Source organism: Manis javanica, chromosome 3, assembly GCF_040802235.1.
Source record: "Manis javanica isolate MJ-LG chromosome 3, MJ_LKY, whole genome shotgun sequence".
NCBI classification, from domain to species: Eukaryota; Metazoa; Chordata; class Mammalia; order Pholidota; family Manidae; genus Manis; species Manis javanica.
Genome location: NC_133158.1, coordinates 159,875,641 through 159,893,985, shown reverse-complemented (window position 1 = coordinate 159,893,985; position 18,345 = coordinate 159,875,641).

Below are 18,345 nucleotides of genomic sequence, written 5' to 3'. Positions count from 1 at the left end.
TATGAGGCACGAATTCTATTTAAGGTTTGTAATTAGGAAGGAAGAAGAAAAGCTATAGATGTAGCATATGAAGGAAACTTGGGAGGATTGATTATTTCTTTGACATATCTTCTTGTATAGTACCTTAAGTATGTATAGGTTTTAAACTACTAACTAATTTGCACACACATATTAACATAATAGGAATACGGTGACATAAACAAAGCAAATCTATAATTACTATCCATCTCCAGTGAAGCCAAGAAAACCATTTAGGCACCCTAGGCATTTGTGAAAATTTATCTATGATATGATGGATATTGTCCAACTGTACTTGAACCATCAGACAAATTAAAGCAGCCCATTTCTGGGATCTGTTCACATCCCATATGTTCTTTTAACCATAGATAGTCTATAGTCATGAGATTTTGGGGTGCTACAACTTGCACCCCTCCCAACTCCTGGTTGAGTTCCAACAGTACAGATCCAGTCAAATTCGTTGTCTCACTGTATGCACATGCCAGCCTAGACATCTCCCTCCTCCTTCTTATGGCAAGTCCAGGAGACGGTGGGCTGGATGCAGCCACAACCGCAGCATCGTCCGGATCCCTGTGGAGGCTTTTTGATGATCATCCCCCAGCACGAGTCCTCCAGAGAGTGCTGATGCCGGAAGCTCCTCCTCATATCGTATCTTAGTTCATTTTCTGGGTATCCAAGCTAGGCCTTGATCTTCTGTGTAGAAACAAACAGACCCTTTGCCCACACTTTGACATGCCCTCTATACCACTGTGCAGAACTCATTGGAGGTCAGCACACAGTAACTGCTTTTTTTTTTTTTTTTTAATTAAGAGAAAGGAATATTATCAGAAAAGAGTACCTCCATAGCTGATCATCTGACACCCTTTAAGTGATCAACATTAAGGATATTTAAAGCATGCGTTGATCTTTGATTTACCAATAGTTTTATCCTGTTAAGGAGTAATCCCCCTTTTCTTTCTTTCTTTCTTTTTTTTTTTTAAATTTTTAATCTACACTTACCTGAAGAATACTATGTTTACTATGCTCTCCCCTATATCAGGTCCCCCCTAACAACCACATTACGGTTACTGTCCATCAGCTTAGCAAAATGTGGTAGAGTCACTACTTGTCCTCTCTGTGTTGTGCAGCCCACCCTCCCCTTTCTCCCTCCCCCCCCTGCACGCTAACCTAATCACCCCCCTTCTTCTCCCCCCCCCCTATCCCTCCCTGCCCACCCATCCTCCCCAGTTCCTTTCCCTTTGGTACCTGTTAGTCCATTTTTGGGTTCTGTAATTCTGCTGCTGTTTTGTTCCTTCAGTTTTTCCTTTGTTCCTATACTCCTCAGATGAGTGAAATCATTTGGTATTTCTCTTTCTCCGCTTGGCTTATTTCACTGAGCATAATACTCTCCAGCTCCATCCATGTTGCTGCAAATGGTTGGATTTTTCCACTTCTTATGGCTGAGTAGTATTCCATTGTGTATATGTACCACATCTTCTTTATCCATTCATCTACAGATGGACATTTAGCTTGCTTCCAATTCTTGGCTATTGTAAATAGTGCTGCGATAAACATAGGAGTGCATCTGTCTTTCTCAAACTTGATTGCTGCGTTCTTAGGGTAAATTCCTAGGAGTGGAATTCCTGGGTCAAATGGTAGGTCTGTTTTGATCATTTTGATGCACCTCCATACTGCTTTCCACAATGGTTGAACTAATTTACATTCCCACCAGCAGTGTAGGAGGGTTCCCCTTTCTCCACAGCCTCGCCAACATTTGTTGTTGTTTGTCTTTTGGATGGCAGCTATCCTTACTGGTGTGAGGTGATACCTCATTGTAGTTTTAATTTGCATTTCTCTGATAATTAGCGATGTGGAGCATCTTTTCATGTGTCTCTTGGCCATCTGTATTTCTTTTTTGGAGAACTGTCTGTTCAGTTCCTCTGCCCATTTTTTAATTGGGTTATTTGTTTTTTGTTTGTTGAGGCGTGTGAGCTCTTTATATATTCTGGACGTCAAGCCTTTATCAGATCTGTCATTTTCAAATATATTCTCCCATACTGTAGGGTTCCTTTTTGTTCTATTGATGGTGTCTTTCGCTGTACAGAAGCTTTTCAGCTTAATGTAGTCCCACTTGCTCATTTTTGCTGTTGTTTTCCTTGCCCGGGGAGATATGTTCAAGAAGAGATCACTCATGTTTATATCTAAGAGGTTTTTGCCTATGTTTTTTTCCAAGAGTTTAATGGTTTCGTGACTTACATTCAGGTCTTTGATCCATTTTGAGTTTACCTTTGTATATGGGGTTAGACAATGGTCCAGTTTCATTCTCCTACATGTAGCTGTCCAGTTTTGCCAGCACCATCTGTTGAAGAGACTGTCATTTTGCCATTGTATGTCCATGGCTCCTTTATCAAATATTAATTGACCATATATGTTTGGGTTAATTTCTGGGGTCTCTAATCTGTTCCACTGGTCTGTGGCTCTGTTCTTGTGCCAGTACCAAATTGTCTTGATTACTATGGCTTTGTAGTAGAGCTTGAAGTTGGGGAGTGAGATCCCCCCTACTTTATTCTTCTTTTTCAGGATTGCTTTGGCTATTCGGGGTCTTTGGTGTTTCCATATGAATTTTTGAATTATTTGTTCCAATTCATTGAAGAATGTTGCTGGTAATTTGAGAGGGATTGCATCAAATTTGTATATTGCTTTCGGCAGGATGGCCATTTTGACGATATTAATTCTTCCTAGCCATGAGCATGGGATGAGTTTCCATTTATTAGTGTCCCCTTTAATTTCTCTTAAGAGTGACTTGTAGTTTTCAGAGTATAAGTCTTTCACTTCCTTGGTTAGGTTTATTCCTAGGTATTTTATTCTTTTTGATGCAATGGTGAATGGAATTGTTTTCCTGATTTCTCTTTCTATTGATTCGTTGTTAGTGTATAGGAAAGCTACAGATTTCTGTGTGTTGATTTTGTATCCTGCAACTTTGCTGTATTCCGATATCAGTTCTAGTAGTTTTGGAGTGGAGTCTTTAGGGTTTTTTATGTACAGTATCATATCATCTGCAAATAGTGACAGTTTAACCTCTTCTTTACCAATCTGGATTCCTTGTATTTCTTTGTTTTGTCTGATTGCCGTGGCTAGGACCTCCAGTACTATGTTAAATAACAGTGGGGAGAGTGGGCATCCCTGTCTGGTTCCCGATCTCAGTGGAAATGCTTTCAGCTTCTCGCTGTTCAGTATAATGCTGGCTGTGGGTTTATCATATATGGCCTTTATTATGTTGAGGTACTTGCCCTCTATTCCCATTTTGCTGAGAGTTTTTATCATGAATGGATGTTGAATTTTGTCAAATGCTTTTTCAGCATCTATGGAGATGATCATGTGGTTTTTGTCTTTCTTTTTGTTGATGTGGTGGATGATGTTGATGGATTTTCGAATGTTGTACCATCCTTGCATCCCTGGGATGAACCCCACTTGGTCATGGGGTATGATCCTTTTGATATACTGTTGAATTCTGTTTGCTAATATTTTATTGAGTATTTTTGCATCTACATTCATCAGGGATATTGGTCTGTAATTTTCTTTTTTGGTGGGGTCTTTTCCTCGTTTTGGTATTAGGGTGATGTTGGCTTCATAGAATGAGTTTGGGAGTATTCCCTCTTCTTCTATTTTGTGGAACACTTTAAGGAGAATGGGTATTATGTCTTCTCTGTGTGTCTGATAAAATTCCGAGGTAAATCCGTCCGGCCCCGGGGTTTTGTTCTTGGGTAGTTTTTTGATTACTGTTTCAATTTCTTTGCTTGTAATTGGTTTGTTTAACTTTTGTGTTTCTTCCTTGGTCAGTCTTGGGAGGTTGTATTTTTCTAGGAAGTTGTCCATTTCTTCTAGGTTTTCCAGCTTGTTGGCATATAGGTTTTCATAGTAGTCTTTAATAATTCTTTGTATTTCTGTGGAGTCTGTCGTGATTTTTCCATTCTCATTTCTGATTATGTTGATTTGTGTTGACTCTCTTTTTCTCTTAATAAGTTGGGCTAGAGGCTTATCTATTTTGTTTATTTTCTCAAAGAACCAGCTCTTGGTTTCGTTGATTTTTGCTATTGTTTTATTCTTCTCAATTTTGTTTATTTCTTCTCTGATCTTTATTATGTCCCTCCTTCTGCTGACTTTAGGCCTCATTTGTTCTTCTTTTTCCAGTTTTAATAGTTGTGATGTTAGACTATTCATTTGGGATTGTTCTTCCTTCTTCAAGTGTGCCTGGATTGCTATATACTTTCCTCTTAAGACTGCTTTCGCTGCATCCCACAGAAGTTGGGGCTTAGTGTTGTTGTTGTCATTTGTTTCTATATATTCCTTGATCTCTATTTTGATTTGTTCATTGATCCATTGATTATTTAGTAGCATGTTGTTAAGCCTCCATGTGTTTGTGAGCCTTTTTGTTTTCTTTGTAGAATTTATTTCTACTTTCATACCTTTGTGGTCTGAAAAATTGGTTGGTAGAATTTCAATATTGTGGAATTTACTGAGGCTCTTTTTGTGTATAGATGATATTTTTTACACCCAACTCCTGTAACACCTGCTGGAGCTGTGTATATGTTTTTCAGCTAGTAGGTATGTATGATAAATCACTCTGATTAGGCCAAACTTCCCTGATGGCTGTTGTCAGTCAATCCACAAGCTCATGATTACCTGGGGTGTGATAGGCACTTTGCAACCGCTGCTGGAAGGAAGGGTGATTGTCAGGGAAGCCAGTCTACCCATTTCAAAACCCGACATCACAGTGTTTTCTATTCCATATCCCAAAGATGTAAAAGTGATGTAGGCAGAGGTTCTGAGGGCTTCTGCCAAAACTGGTTGCTCATATCCACCAGCTCATCATGGGTATAGGGGAAAATCATGAAGTACTCCACAACCTGGGAAGGGGGCTGCCTTTCCCCCTAAGGAGGCCATGGTAGCTGCACTTTTTTCTTTCTTAATTACAGCTGGGCGTGCCTTTACTGTGGGAGAGGCTAGTGCCTTGGAGAGTGGCTTCAGCAACAGTTCAGCCCTCAGCACTATGCCCTCATCCTCCCCTAACATCTCTGGGGCTGAAGGCACCACCCCTTTCTCCCCCTCCCCCATGGCCTCCTGCAACGTGGATTCCCCTGCTGCCTCCTCCCTCACCCCTAATATATCTAACAGGAATGTGACCTGACTTCTCAATAACTGTCTCTTTCTTAAAGGCATCTCATAGGTCATCATCAACTCCCCCAAATGACTCTGAAGTGTGTCTTTCTCCTCAATAATACTTTCAACTTTCTTGAGAAACACAAGTCCTACAATTTGGCCTGCTACACAGCCTCTCAGGGCTTCTAAGCAGTGTTCCATCTCACAGAGGGCTACTTTCACAGCTTCTAGTGTTTCCACCTGGGGAAGGCTCTACCCATCTAGGAGGTGCTTTACCCTAGACCAATTCCCTACTAGGGGCTCCTTCACTAGAAGCTCCATGGATGGGGATTCCCAGGTGAACTGCACCCTCCACCCCTGCCAGAGGGAAGGGTGAGTCATCATCCCCCACCACACTGGGGCCTCCCTACCATCTACAGGGGGATTTCCTGATATCTCTCCACCATCTCTAGGGGCAGCCCACCCAAGCATTGCACCCATGAAGACAGATTTTGGGTTCATAAGTCCTGCCAACTACTTCCAGGTGTAACTCTGGGGAGAAAATGTGTTTCTGGTCTGGGACAAATTATCTTTGAAGCTCAAATCAGTCAAAGGGAGAAATAAAGTGGGAGAAACCGATGTATTGCCTATAAGCAGTTGACTCCTTCTGCTCACCTGTGTCTCTCATGACCCGGCTGCAAAAAGACCCTCAAAATACCCAGGTACCCACCTGTTCCTTGTAATCAATCACCTATTGATATGTAACTACTTCTCTCCACCCCTTTGAAACACCTATTGATCTGGAGATGCACTAAGGCCAGGTGAGGGTTCTGAATATATTGCAATTTACTCACATTACTGTAAATTAAAAGTTTGGGAAAATGCTGGCTTTCCCCCTTTTCTCCCCTGAGTAGCAGCTGCCTTGTCAACAAATGTGCATGCCTGGTTAATAATGAGATTGGCTGAAGGAAAGAGAATGTTCAGGCTGTTTCTTTAATATCTACTGAGACAAAATAGATTGCAACTGTGTGTTTGGTCTGCAGAATTCAAGGAGTCAGTCTTCAACAAAGTCTCCAATGTGATTTTCATATGGACCACATGGCCTTAAAGGTATTCTTTCTAATCTGCTGTCTTATATTTCAGATTTAAATTCCATCTGTACCCACCTTTTAGCTCTTTTGCTGCCAATCTAGAGTTGGGTCGCTATTAACAGTCTCTTGGTCTTTGATACTGCACCAAGCCTGGAGGATAATGTAAGAAAATGCTTCATCCTTGAAGTTGAATTAGTTCTTTGGATTTCAGAACAGATGCTCTTTGCTGAGAGCCACTACAATGTCTACCTAAATGTCCTCATCTTAGATAATGGTGCTCCAAGTTCAGGATGGCTGCAGCCTCAAGGCAAAGTCTATGTTTGCTTCTATTAAACATGATTTGGCAGAAAAGATTTGAATGCTGCTCTTTTGCTATGGTAAACCTAGTGGTGCCTATGGATAAATTTAAGTATATACATTCTCAAAATGTATGTAAGCCTTTAAGGATATTTTATCCAATCCTTTAAAAAATCAGTTTGCTGAATCTTACTTCAGAGTATTACATTTTAAAATTGAGGACATTTACCAAGTTTTAGAGACAAAAGTAGATTTGATTTGGATGCCAGGGTATTTCTGATTGAGCTGAATCATCCTGGGAAAATCACTTTTCTTTGGTTTTCAACTTTCTCCTCTTAAAAGAAAGTAGGATTGAATTTTTCCTAAGGACATTTGCAGCTGCAGTTCCCTATAACTAAAATTTGATATAAACTTATTGTGGTCTTCAGAATATTCTTCAACATCATGTTTTTAAGGATTCTCAAAAATTCCTGTTCTAAAACAATAACTACTCCATGTTCTAAAGTAATAAATACAATGCCATTGGGTAAGTCATATTGAACAAGTTTCTGAATTGTTGTTAAATATTTAAAAATATTCCATCAATAAATATCTGGGCCTGTAAGGAACTGTAAGTCTGTCAGCATGATGGGAAGTGAACACTCATAACTATAGTGGGAACTAAGATGATCCTTATTTACAGCTTGCTAGATGATTAGATGTGTTTATAAACTACAGTGGGTCATAGCAGACTGTGTGTGAGAAATGTGTTAGTGCAGAAAGTAAGACCAAGTTCTTTTTAGGCCCATGTTTCCATACTTTTCAGTGTAACTTTAGTACCTAAATGAAATGTATTTGCTTTCATAGACAATTATGTGTGTGGTGCGTTTGTTGTGGTGGGGTGTGGCATTGATGTGAATGAATGTGGAAATATGACCTTGTTGCTAAATAAGTGCTGTTCTCTAGAATTTGACAAAGCTTTTTAATTTATAGGAACCATTTCTGAACTGTTACAAAATTGTGTTTTCTTTGCACATTCTTCCAAGTCTCTAAATAGCTATTATGCATTCTGTTAGATCCTAGACTCATTAATATTCTCATCAGATTTCTGTCAAATATTTGTAAAACAAAATTGTATTCACATTTGAAATAGGACATGAATGTTCCCCGGTGGAAAAGATGCACTGAATATGACTATTCCATTTCCTTGATTAATTTTTTCCATGGTACTTTTTATCATCTATGTACTATATATTTTAGTTGTTTAATTTTTATTGCCACTTGCACAAATGGCTGCCAGGATCTCAGTGCAGTGTGTCAGGGGGTATTTCAAAGCAAATGGGGCATATGACTAATGTACTGATGTAATACTTTGAAAATATATATTTAAATGGGATTGCTTATTTACTAGATATTCCCTTACCCCCCATTGTAGGCTTAAAACATAAAAATACAAACACATCACATCTCCAATGTCTTTTTTTTGTACACTTGAAATTACAGTTACCAATAGATATCATTTGTCTAATGTGGTTTGTTTATTTTTCTAATTAAAAATATATTGGTATGATATAATGTGTTTTAAGAAATATTTCCCAGGTATATTTGATCTTTATCCACAGTGGCTAAAAACACTTCAGAGCCTTAAAGGTGAAATGGGTGTCTCATCATGTTAATGAGAGACTTCTGAACCCCAGGGACAGGGGCTGGAGGGGGCAGGGGCTGGAGACTGAATGAGCCAATGGCCAATGATTTAGTCCATTATGCATCTACAATGAAGCCCTCACAAACCCCCCTGAGAAGAGCATATCTGCTCTTGGAACCTGCATCTCTGTCAGAGAGAGCGTCTACACTTGGCAAACCAGAAAGCTTCCATGTGCCACCGAGCCAGGCCCCAGGCCCCAGGCTCTATGAGTATTGGAGCTCCTTTATCAGGGACCTTGCCCTATGTATCTCTTCATCTGGCTATTAACTTGTATCCTTTATTAAAATGGTAAATTTAAGTGTTTTCCTGAGCTCTATGAGCTGCTCTAGCAAATTAATCAAACCTAAGGGGGAGGTGTTGGGAGCCTTCAATCTGTAGCTGGTAGGTCAGGAGCACAGGTAACTCCCTGGGGCTTGTGACTGGTGTCTGGAGTTGGGAGTGGAAGGCAGTCTTGTAGGATGGAGCCTTTAACCTGGGGAATCTGGTGCTGTCTCCAGGCAGATAGTGTCAAAATTGAATTGAGTTCTTGGAAACCCTGCTAGTGTTGGAGAACTGATTGGTATTGTGTGTGGGAAGACCCCCTCCCTGCCACACACATGACTGGAATCGGGTCTGGGACATGAAAGGAGTTGTACTATTACTATGTATAAATAAAAATAGTCTATTATATCTATTAAATACATAAATTAATAAGTGGGAAGGAAAATGTGACATATTAATAAGTGGGAAGGAAAATGTGACATTTCTTGTACACATTATTCCTGACCAAAGAACAGAGCATGGGTATTTTGCTCCAATACAATCCAGCAGCTTTCAATAATATCAAGGCTAATAGTATAAGAAGATGCGTTAAAATATTTATGAGAAAAAAATAAGACTCTGATGTCAAAGTGAACATTAAGAAAAACATACAAACATGACAGAACCAGGAAAATGAACACATTATTATCAAAGGACACAGCCATCAGATGAAAGAAATGATATAAATAGCAACTGGGCAATTTGAAGCTAGATGCTTCTAGTATTATACTTGGAAAACAGTACAAGCCACTAGCATTTAAGAAATGACAGACTATCTAGTAAAACTTCTCTACCATCAGAAAGAAAATGAATGGGAAAGCTGACAAAGTGTGGTCACTCATCACTGTATTAAACCACCGGATGCATAGTTTAGACTGGCATTAAATAGAAATACGAGGCAGAGGGAAAAGTAGGGAGAGCATTATGATGAATATTCTTTGATGGTAAGTAACAGAGTTACTCAAGTTACTCAAGAGAAACTCAAACTAGCTTATTCAAAAGAATAAAAAAAGTATTTATCACATGTCTCATACTCCAACAGCATGAATGTGGCCAGGCTTCAGAAAGAGGATAAATCTACAGACTGGAAATCATCAGTTGCTCCTTATTTCTTACCTCTGCTTCTTCCTATAAGTATACTTTGAGCACAGGTTTAACTCCTGATTGGGAAGACACTCAAAGACCAGTTCTACATAGATTTGTAAGAAAAACTAATGTGGCTCTTGGAGTGTTGATCATTAGCAATAGTTTAGTTGTGGGATGGTGACTCTTGATGGAGCTGGTGATCCTTAGGGCTCACAGTTAACATGGGAGGAGCTGGGGGTAGGACAAGTATGTTATAGTTTGACAGGTCAGAAAGTCTTGTTGAGATCTGATGTTTGGGAGATGCTCCAGAAAAGGATGGTGAGCTTGACTGGTCTACAGGGCCTCACAGGGCCTTACCTTACCCTTGCTAATAGAGATTTATTTATTTACTTGGTTAACAAAGGGAGGATTTGTTTTAAATCATCTGAAAGACATTGGGATTCAGCTCTTACTTGGACTCCTTGTGCAGCTGGCATACCATCTCAGCTCAAATGTCACCTACTCAGAGAAGCCTTTCCTGACAAATCTATTAAAAGGAACCCCCACATGACATTCAAAGTGCTCTTTCAGAATTATCCTCAAATAAGTTTATCACCTTGAAAGCACTTATTTTTCTGAAATTTTCTTATTTGTTTATTTATCTAGTATCTATTCTAACCTTCTTTTATTTCTCATGACATCAATGCCCTTTTCTGACTTGTTTGCCTGTGGGTCTCTATCACCTACCACAATGTCCAGTATATAGCAGGTGCATAATAAATACTGTAGGATAAATGACTAAGAGAATGAATTCTATGGCTGCATTGGAGCTAAGAGCAGTATGTGGTGCCAGGAGATTGAAGGGTGTGTTGATCTTCTGGAGCATAATGAAGATTTTTTTATTTCTGTTAGAGACAGGATCTGCCTTCCATGTTACTGGAGGCCTTAGGGTGCTTATTCATTATAGCTATGCTTCAGTGAGGTTGGGAAGTCAAGACTTACCAGCTGGTTCGGGATCCAATCTTAGTATAGTACAGGGAGACTGTATGCTTGGAATATATGGAGTATAAAGGAACCTTGGGCATATCTGACATCTCTATGCTCCATGAGAAAGGGCTCAACCACCACTTCTCTTAGAGATTATTGTTTTACAGCTATTGCCTATCTCGCACATTCAAGGGATAACAAATGGGGTTTGGGGGAAAGGAAGAAGTGACTGCAGCTATTACACTGTGTTTCTATTAGAGATTTATTTATTTGTTTATTTTGTTAGTAAAGGAAGAATTTATTTTAAATCATCTGAAAGACATGAACTAGATTCTATGAAAAGGTGAGATATCTGCAGTTAATCCTGAATTCTGGTGTTAGAGCTTCATGTTTTTCTCATAAAGTTTATCAATGTCTTTGATATAAAACAAGGTAATATAAGTATATAGTTTTCCTTATTTTCTCTTCCCTTTGGGCTATTTTTCTGACAAATGAACTTCATGAAAACATAAGATCTGTGTCCATTTAAACAGATGTGTTTCTCTGAGATGGAAGTTGGAATGAAGTTTGGAAAAAGATGGAAAAGCTGGTCAGTTGTGAACAATTACTTTTATTTTAAAACTTCAGCTCACATGGCAGATTTTGGTAACACTGCTTTAAAAAATGCATTGCACATTGGTCTATATTTTACTTTGAAAATCATTTTTTTCTGGAAAATTTTTTCATTGTTTTGCTCTAAGAATAAACTTGCTTTTGTGTAGCCAGACAACATTGCTCTCTAAATGTCAAGTTTCAGCAGTCTCAGACTAAACAAATGAGTCTAATTTTATTTATTTGTGGCTTTCTCCACAGTTTTTTCTCCTTTTATCTATGAAACTATTTTTTATGCTCTATCTTGTAGGAAATTAAATAATGCAATTAAGGGCTACTTCTTTTAGAATATTTGGGAAAGGGATGATTTTAACTTATGTTCCTCTTGAATTTTCTCCTTTGAAGAATTTGCACCTTCAGATTATATGCATGTCTCAGGGCTGGTATGAAAACACATTTAAAAAGATCAGGCCTTCAAGAGAAATGTTAGGTCCTAATCTCAAATCTGCATCCTCAGTTCCAAACTTCTATTGAAACTGTGCTAAGAGAAATTCCACTGACTTTTCAGAAAAAATCAACTTTTATGTACAAAAGAATAAGATCTAAGTCCAGTATATATCTCCCTTTTCCTAACAGTACATTTCTTTAAACCTAAGGTATTCTGGGATTTGGAGAAGGTGAAGGAACTAAGACAAGAAAATTTAATTAATGATGTCTTGCCTAAGGGTTTCAGCACTTGGAAAGTTTACTATGGATTCAGTGAGACCGAGCAATGGCAATGGAATGTTCTTGGGGTAAAAGGGTTTATACCTGGCTTTATTCTCCCGGCCGTAGGTCAAGCACTAGAATCATGTCTACGTCCAGCAGTTTGCATGTCTGTAATCCACCTCCATCTCTGCCTCTTCCCAGAGGTCTTTATATAGTGGCTCAGTCAATAATATCTTATTGCCTATGGATGTGGAAGCAGTAGCCTAGCTGTAGGCTGATTACATCATCAAGTAGTTTAGGGGCAGTTGAGGATACTGACCATAGAAACTTCCATTTTCCCCACAATGGTGACTATTGGAATGCCAAATCCACTGACAAGTAGAAGTAAGTAGGCAGATATGGCTGACAGATCCTTTCTCTTCCAACTGTCCAATTTCCAAATCTAGTTTCCTTTAAGATCTTCTCACCAGACTTCTGCTTCCAGCCAAGAGAAAATAACAAAGATTGAATTTAACCTCTTAACTGGAAACAAATAAGAAAACAAGACAAAAAATATATGAAAAAAATGGTTTTCAATGCACTGGACATGAGACAATGAAAGATTGTGATCATTGAAAGATGGAAAACAGATGAAACTAGCTCTACTATTGACTGTTTTAATGGCTGAGAGAATTTCTAGGCTATGGTGCAGGAAAGGGGCACTTCCTTGAGGCAGAGGACAGTGGACTCCCTAAGTTAAGGAGATGCTCCTGGCAATCCAGAGAGGTTATGGTAAATAGGGTTCACAGAGCTGAGTGTTGAAAGGAAAGAATCTTGGAAATCTGCAGAGGGTGCCCCTCTAGTATTCAGTAGAGTACTAATCAATATATGAATGTGATAAATTACTATCCAAAAAAAGATTATAGAAGCTGGCATTCACACACTGCCGAGAAAAGAACCTGATACCCCTGGCAACACTGGAAAAACCTCACAATTCACAGGGAATTAAGCAGAGTTCTTAGAAGGTTCTCAGTACTAGAGAATAATTAATTAGACTAAATGCTATTGTAATCTAACTTAACAAATCTTAAAAGCAAGATCAAAAAAGGTAAAAATTTTCCCAAATAACATGCTGAAAAAAGAAGTCAAGAATATTTATACAGAAATATATAGCCCTCAATAATATAAGATTTACAGTGTCTGGCATTCAATCAAAGATTACCAAGGCATTCAAGGAAGCAGGAATATATGACAAATAATGATGAGAAAAATCAATCATTAAAGCTGTCCCAAAACTGGGATGAGAACATCAAAACAGTTATTAAACTATACTTCATATGTTCAAAAAGCTAAATAGAATAACTTTTTAAAATCCCAAATGAAACTTCTGGAGAGACACAGTGACTGAGACTTTAAAATATACTGAATAAGATGAACAGCAGATAAGACATTGCAGAAAAAAAAAGATTATACACTTGAGGACAATATAATAAAATGCGTACAAAATGAATCAGCAAGACAAGAAGTAACATAAAGAAAAGAGGAGCATCACTGAACTTTGGGACAACTTCAAGCAGCTTAATATGCATGTAACTGGAGTGTCTGAAGGAGGGTATAGAAAAAAATTTCAGTAAATAATGGCTGAAAATTTTCACTTGTTGAAATTTTTGTTAATTTTAAACTCTTAGATCGAAAAAGCTCAATGAACTCCATGCATAATGGAAAAATGAAGAAAACTATACCAAGGCATATTACAATTAAATTACTTAGGTGTGGTGAAAGGAACATCTTAAAAGCAGCTAGAGGAGAAAAGGAAAATAAAAAAAGCATACTATAGGCGAATAAAGATAAGATTGACAGTAGGTTGTCAGAAACAATGCAAGACAAAGATGTCCACTCTAGCGTGGAGGTTTTTGCTTCTTACTTTGCCTTTTTTGACACTCTTCCAGACAGTGTTGGGGGCACCTCATTACAACCTTCCAAGGCTAGAAGTCGAGGCTCCCCACTTGGCCTTTACTGGCATGATGTGGATGGGGCCGAGGTTTTCCTGTGGTTTCTGGCTGGATTTTAGTGATAATTATCTAAAGAGGTCTGTCTTTCTAGGTTGTTCCTTTCCTGATCCTTTTTATTGTCTGCATCCATTGACATTTTTGGATTACTGGCTTCTTCAGCTCCAAGTTTGGGAAATATGAAGCAGAAGAAAACCTACAGAACCCCCCGCTCAGGTCCCGAGTTCCCTAGCCAGTCTGCCACCTTCTCTCCTTCAGAATCTTCTTACGTTTGTTTTACATGTAATGTTCAGTGTGTTTAATTGTACTCCATGGGGGAAATAAAGAAAAGTACGTTTATTGTATCTTCTTGGAGCAAAAGTCTGGACAACTGATTGATGACAAATTGCAAAGGTAATTCAGTGAAGAAAGAATAAATTTTTTCAACAAATGTTGCAGAACAGTTGGAAATGCACATGCAAAAAGAATGGACTTGATTCATAACCCATACAATATAATTAAATTAATCTGAAATGGATCATAAATCTAAATGTAAACCCTAAAAGTATAACATTTTTAGAAGAATGCATGATAGACAATCTTTGTGCCCTTCTGCTAGGGAGAGTTCATAGATATGGTAGTCCCCCCTTATCTGTGGTTGGTAGGGCCCCTTATTTGTGATTTCACTTTCCACGGGTTCAGTTATCTGTGGTCAACCACAGTCTAGAAGCAGACGATCCTCCTGACTCATCCTCAGAAGGTCAGTAGGAGCTTAAGGTTACATTACAATGCCTGTCATTCACCTCACTTCATCTCATCAAACAGGTATGTTATATTCTCACCTCATCACAAGAAGCATGAGTATAGTACAAAAAGATATTTTGAAGAAATAGAAACCACATTCATATAGACTTTATAACAATACATTGTTACAGTTGTTCTATTTTATTGTTATTGTTATTAATCTCTTACTGTGCCTAATTTATATATTTAACTATCATAGGTATGTATGTATAGGAAAAACCATAGTACATATAGGGTTCAGAATTACCAGCAGTTTCAGGCATCCACTGAGGTCTTGGAATGTTTCCCCTGCAGATAAGAGGGGATTAACTCCAGAACACCAAAAGTACAATGCATAAAAGACCAGACTGATAAATTGTACTCCATTAAGTGTAAACATTTTTACTCTTCAAAAGTCACTATCAAGGAGCTATTCAAGTCACAGAAAATAAAAAGACAAGCAACAGGCTTAGAGAAAATATTTGTACAGCACATATCTGATAAAGGACTTATATCCAGAATATATAAAAAGTGCCCAATACTCCATAAGAGAACAAGCAACTCAATTTAAAAGTGAGTGAAGGATTTGAAAAGAATACCAAATAATAAAATCTAACCACACTGGGTCCTCATTCCTCCATGGCAACAACTGGCTGGAGCTGAGTAGCACTTGCCACCTTAGATTAGGTATGAATTCTCTAGTTTTCTTCAGTCCCTACCTGTTACCTTCTTGATCCTTGAAGGAACTTGAGTTACCTGATTGATCTCTACTCTAATTTCATAAGGAGAAAGAAAACTATTTTCATTTATCAGGCTACATCTGTCTTGTTAAGTGTGGATTTCACATGATTATTTAGAGTAGAGGTGGTCCCTTCTCTCCTTTCTTGCCCTTTCCCAGATTCAATTTTCACACTGGACCCGCTTTGGTCAGCTTGCATAGTTACATGTCATCTATAGTGACTTTGAAATTACCCATTTTAAGGTCTTGATTGAATACTTCCTTTCCTATAAACCATTCTTGTCTCAAATCTCTACCAGTTATAATATAAAGAATGACCTAAAATAACATGAACTCCACAAATAAAATATTATGTGTTAAACATAATTCATCAGATTCAAATTAAACTCCTAAAATTGTACTGAGAGTGGAATTTATTTTATGTGTCCTTGTTTTAAGATGATTGTCTTGGCCCATGCTGGACATTAAGCCCTCAATGGAATTTATGATTTGGAGTTAATAATATTGCTCTCTGGGGCTGCTGATGTCACACCCTTTACCTTCCCCATGGGAATGGAGGATCTAAGCTGCTGAGGATAAGGTTCTTGTGTTTGCCTGCACAGCCATCTCCTCTTCTTTACACATTCCTCTAAAATATGCACCAAGAATGGATGGTATATGAATATGTAATTCCTGGAAAATAATTTCTTTTTGTCATTTTCATGTGGCATTGGGACTTTCATTTCTATCACCTGAAGAACAGTGAAAACTAATCTTTATTAATAATATTCTTCTAATTGAATTTTGACTATATTTCAGGAGTTTCATTTGTGTTTAGAAGCCCATATTATGCATTTGTATAATTTTTATATTAACTCTTTCATAATACATTGTTAGCTGCTTATCTATATTTCAAAAACATTTTCTTTTTTACTCAGAGAATTCTTTATGTCCCTGGAAAACTTCCCAGAGGAGAAGCCTGTAGTAAATCTTTGCGACAATTGTAGTTCTAAGAGGTTTGTTAGGGTTGGACGTGACTGAAAATTGTTGGTGGGATTGAAAACTTATGTTCACATAAAAACGTGAACACAGATGTTTATAGCAGCTTCATTCATATTTGCCAAAACTTGGAAGCAACCACGATGTCCTTCAGTAGGTGAGTGGATAAATAAACAGAGGTGCATCCAGACAATGGAGCATTATTCAGTTCTAAAAAAAGATGAGCTATCCACCCATGAAAAGATGTGGTGGAAACTTAAAACCATACTATTATTAAGTGAAAGAAGGCAATCTGTAAAGGCTACATACTTACTGTATGACTAACTGTATGACGTTCTGGAAAAGACAAACAGTGGAGACAGTAAAAAGATCAGTGGTTGCCAGGGGTAGGAGGACAGCAGGGATGAACAGGTAGAACCCAGAGGATTTTTAAGTCAGTGAAACTATTCTGCATGACACCACGATGGTGGGACTTGATATGTCCAAACCCATAGAATGTACAACTTCGAGAGTGATTCAGTTATAACAAATAGAACACTGGCAGGGTTTATTGGTGGCGGGCGAGGCTATGCACATGAGGGGGCAGCAGGTATATGGGAACTCTGGACTTTCCATTCTGTTTCTGTCTGGTTTTGTTGTGAGCCTAAATTTGCTCTAAGAGAAAAAATAAAATTTATTAATTAAAAAAGAATTATTGGTGGGCATTTGGAATTGAAAAGCCATTTGACACATTGGAAATAACATACATTATTCAAACAGACATTATTTGAATCTTGACTGTACCAGTCAGGAGTCTGATAACTTTGTGAAATTTAACTTCTCTGGGTCTCAGTTTTCTCGGGAATAAATTAAGTGAATAATATTTACCTTGCAGGATTGATATCAGGAGTAACTGAGGTAATTTCCTACATGCTCAATAAATATTGTTATTTGTCATACACTTCAGGTTTGGGGCCAAGGGATTGATCTCTTACATCAGTGGGAGAACAGGGAGGCATGCCCGGTGCTGGCATGCCCCTAGAGCCTGGCGGCCCTTTGAAGGCAAAAGATAAAACTACATATTTTTCAGAAGCAGTATACAGAGACACAGAAAAGATTAAATCTAACTAGTCTTCAGAACATTCTTTTCCTCTAAACTGATGCTGTTTTAAAAATACCATGCATACTCCAATCCCTGAAAAAATACTGGAAATGATCTAATATTGGAAATGATACAAAGAAAGTCTTTATCTCCTGATGAGTTTTCCCTCCAAACAATAGGAACTTTATTTTAATATCTCTAAAAATAGAAGAAAGAAAAATACATACATGAAACAAATTACTAGGAATAAGTAGTCCCAGTATGTTGGATCCTAGTCACTACTTTTATTAAAAAATTAAACTTGCAATAGGCATCTTAATGGAGAGTAAACACAGGGCAAAGTATCTTGAGAAATATAAAAGCAAAATTAAGGTCATCGGTAAGAATGAGTAACCCTAAGAACTGTCACTGGCTTCTTTTCCATTTCCTCCTGTAACTCACATCAAAACCCCCCTTTGAAAAAACAGAAATAATATTCAATGGCAGAGGTTATTCTGCCATAGCATCGTTCCTTCCTTTTTTCTTCCTAACTGTGCCCCTGTCTTTCTGTGCATACATTCCTATTGCCCTTTCAGTCCCTGGGCTTCAGGTAAGAAGATCTTTTCCCAGCTCTAGGGATTGGTTCTACTGAGCTAAGGTAATTCCTCTTTTTTGCCAGGGATTGCTTCACAAAGGGCCATATAATTTGACCCAGTTTTTGCCAAAGACATGAGGAAAGGCTTGCTAAGGGCTTCGGGGGAATAAATGGACTTGCTCTAAAGAAGGAGACACTTGAAAGGGATTTTCTCTTTCCCTGGTCATCACAGAGGTGCAGACTGAAGAGCTCAGAGCTGCCACAGCTCTTTTTCCGTGCAGAAGCCAAGCTAAGGATGAATTAATTCATAGTGGAAGACTCAGTAGAGGAAATTGTTGTAGAGAAATAGGACTGGAGTCATTGG